General features: G+C 29.1%; 2 long non-coding RNA genes across 3 annotated transcripts in view; one reads left to right on the top strand and one right to left on the bottom strand.

Annotated features, from left to right (window-relative positions):
* LOC108735544 overlaps window positions 1-2,414 on the top strand; it is a 34,147-nt gene extending 31,733 nt beyond the window's left edge. For both annotated transcript variants that reach the window (XR_003231541.1, XR_003231540.1), the window contains exons 3-6: window positions 1,056-1,173; window positions 1,457-1,606; window positions 1,667-1,828; window positions 2,229-2,414. This is a non-coding gene — a long non-coding RNA (uncharacterized LOC108735544). The remainder of the gene's footprint in view (window positions 1-1,055; window positions 1,174-1,456; window positions 1,607-1,666; window positions 1,829-2,228) is intronic.
* The window catches only part of LOC112905067, a 17,394-nt gene continuing 14,127 nt past the window's right edge, over window positions 21-3,287 (bottom strand). The window contains exons 2-3 of the long non-coding RNA XR_003231544.1: window positions 533-619; window positions 21-211 (exon numbers count right to left, since the gene is read on the bottom strand). This is a non-coding gene — a long non-coding RNA (uncharacterized LOC112905067). The remainder of the gene's footprint in view (window positions 212-532; window positions 620-3,287) is intronic.

The following is a 3,287-nucleotide window of genomic DNA, read 5'->3' as shown; positions in this document are numbered from 1 at the left end:
AAAATTAAGGGATATGAAAAGGTAATAGAAATGGAAAATAAATAAATATAAAATTGGAAGCAAGTAAAGATCAGGAAAAGTAATGAAAATAGGTAAGTACTAAAAGAAGAACTAATTAAAAGCATACACAACTGTACCACTCTTGACGCGTGCCGGTGATTCTGGAAGAAGCCGATCACTGACTGTTGGGTTACTGGACTAGAAGATGTAGCTGAAAGTTATAAATGTAACATTTATAACATGACATTCAAGAAAATAATAGTCTGTGAAGCGAAGAAATAAAATTTTGAAAGTAGTGTTAATATAGATAAAAACAAAGGAACATAACGAAAAATTTAAACAAATTAAAAGAAATGAAGTTCTAGGAATTTATCTTGAAGGAAAGAGAAGGGACAAGACAAGGTAAGTAGCAACGTTATGAAAGAATTATCTATTAAAATAAGTAAGACAAAAAATTAGACTGTAACCCTAAAAAAACAAATGTGCTCTAAAACAAGTGGGTAAGCAGAAAATAAATTAATATAAAACCTACCTTTCCACAAATTCCCTTCAGTGATGATCCCGGAATTAATCGATTGTCGAATGTGGCTCATGATCGACGACTAACTGCAAAATGCACCTGAAACAATAATGTTTTTGAAAACAAAGCCTTGAATACATAAAAAACCTATATAAATTTTAGACCTGTTCTACGATAAAACATCCATAGGTATATAAAAACGAATAAGTATGTGAACAACCTAACGTATTATTGACAACAGAATTTTAGTGTAACTTGAATGAAAGTTATTTCGTCTCAACACCAAAATTACGTAAACAGGTAAAAATGCCATCCGAATCCTTAACCCGTTAAATAATTACATTAAAACACCTAAAGGGCCAAAGTTATCTAGAAATATAAGTTCGGCAATACTTTATATTTCCGACGAAAGCTCGTTTTATCTNATAAGTTTGTCCTTGTGGCATTTTAAAACACTCCGTTTAGACTTGTTTTTCTTGTTTGAAACTGATTATCGTATTTAAATATTGCTTAATTTGAAATTATATTCCTGCAGGAACATTACACAAACTCAGTTGTTGGACAGTGAGACTGTAGTAAGAGATCATCAGAAAGCACTACAGTTCTTTTCATCCCTTAGGAACAGGTGCAACGAGAACTTTTGCCACAAAAAGGTAATCATTTTAGAGTATTTATTAAATTTCAATTTTTCGTTATTACTCTTGAATATGATTTGTATAATACTAATAATCGCACTTTTGAATTTCATTTTAATTTAAAAAATTTGTATCTCGTTAGTCACTAGTTAGATTCTGTTTTACACTTTTTATAATTTGTAATTGTAAACCACAGAATATTTTGTGAAATGTTCCTTACACTTCTTGGCTATAAAAGTGTATACATTTTCCTTTATTTATTTTTACTTATCCTTAGAATACTTATTCAGACTTTCTGTAGTTCTAGTGTCCCACCCGCAAAAGAGAATGAGCCATTTCCCAATAGAAAACTTCAAGATTACCACGACATCGAGAGTAAGGAAAATAGGTATGGTCAAAATTCAGTCCATTAATTTCATCCCAACAATGACAAAAGGACCATAAAGAAAATGTAAGATTTATAAATTCTATTTTGCTTCACAACTTCTTGGTTTTTTGTCTTTATTTTCAGACTTTGTAAAGCTAATGAAGTCATGCATATTCGAGCTAAATAGAGATGTGGAGTTCAGACTCAGCAGATAATACCAGAACTACCAGAACATCGAGAGGGGTGAGATATAGTCACAGTCGAGTCCCTTAATCCCAGTTTAACCAAGGCACGAGTAACATTAAGGTAATTACTACTTATTTTTTTTCCAGAACTCTTTATTTTCAAAAGTTTCTTTTAATTATTTCCATAGTAAAGGAAATGATAAAATTCTTTTCTTTTTTTTACACCTCTGTATTTTTTTAAATATTGTATTAGTTCATTGTATTATTATTTTCTATTTATGGGTGTACTGTATGACTTCATTCTCAAAACGTTGCCTTTTCTAATTTACTCACTTCTTTCTACTTCCTTTTTATACTTTCTCTTAAAATTGTAATTCTCTTTTAATAAACTTTAAGTGTATGTATTCTTCGAATTTTCTTTCATACTTACTTTAAAACATTCCTTAATAACCATTTTTCATTCATTAAATCTTCTTTTATTTTAATACCTATTTCAAGCTTTAAATTTCTTTGTTTTTTAGTAATTAATGCGAACTATCCACTGTAAAAACATCTCGGTGATGGCCAGGAAACCCTATGGTGTTTGTAATCAATTATAACAGCAAGACCATCGAGGACCTTAAGGACTACTAGGGTATCAAGAAGAGACGAGACGTGGTCGAAGCCCATTTGAGTCTATCCAGCAAAGCTAAGGCAAGGAATATGAATGTAATGTATGATTTCATTTACTAATCACATTTCTTCAAAATTTGTTCTTTTCTTTAGATCTATTTATTCTTTACTTGTCTATTTTTATTTTTATTTTATCTTTTTTCTTACCTTCAACTTTTTCTCAAGTTTACCAATTTTTTCAGTTAGTTTTACTTTATTTATGTTTCTACTTTAACTTTCAAACTCTTTGTTTCCAGAAGTTTTTTTAATCTTTTCCATTATAAAGGTAAAATCCCCTTCTTTCTTTTTACTCCTCTTTATTTTTTTAAATATCGTATTAGATCATTGTTTTCTGTTTGTACTGCAAGATTTTATTCTCAAAAATTTGCTTCTTTTAATTTACTACGAATTTGCACTTATATTACTTTCTCTTTTTTTCCTTCAATACTATTTCTTAAAAGTATAATTCTGTTTATAATAGATACTTTAACTGCATGTATACTTCCAATTTTCTTTTATACTCACTTTAAAACTTTTTTTAATTACACTTTTTCGTTGTATTGTTTTATGTTTATTTTATATCTGATTTTACATTAAGGCCTTTTTGCAAATCTTTTCTTTGTTTTTAATTCCTATATTAACTTGATGCAAAATATTCCTTTTTTTTTTTAGCAATTAAAGCGGACTATCCATTGTACAACCCATCCCGGTGACGGCCAGTAAACCCTATGGAGACGTGGAGGCAGCTAAGCCAAGACAAGGAATACGAATGCAAGGTAAGATATTATTTATTAATTAAATTTCTTCAAAATTTGTCCTTACTTTTAGATTTCTTTATTTACCTTATTCTGCTTTTATGTTATCTTTATACTTACCTTAAACTTTTTCTCATTTAACAATCCTTTTAGTTTGTTTTACTTTAATTATAC

Source organism: Agrilus planipennis, unplaced genomic scaffold (genome assembly GCF_000699045.2).
Source record: "Agrilus planipennis isolate EAB-ADULT unplaced genomic scaffold, Apla_2.0 scaffold107, whole genome shotgun sequence".
Classification (NCBI taxonomy): domain Eukaryota; kingdom Metazoa; phylum Arthropoda; class Insecta; order Coleoptera; family Buprestidae; genus Agrilus; species Agrilus planipennis.
Note: the sequence above shows the minus strand (reverse complement) of the source record. Positions and strands in the feature narration are given on the sequence as shown.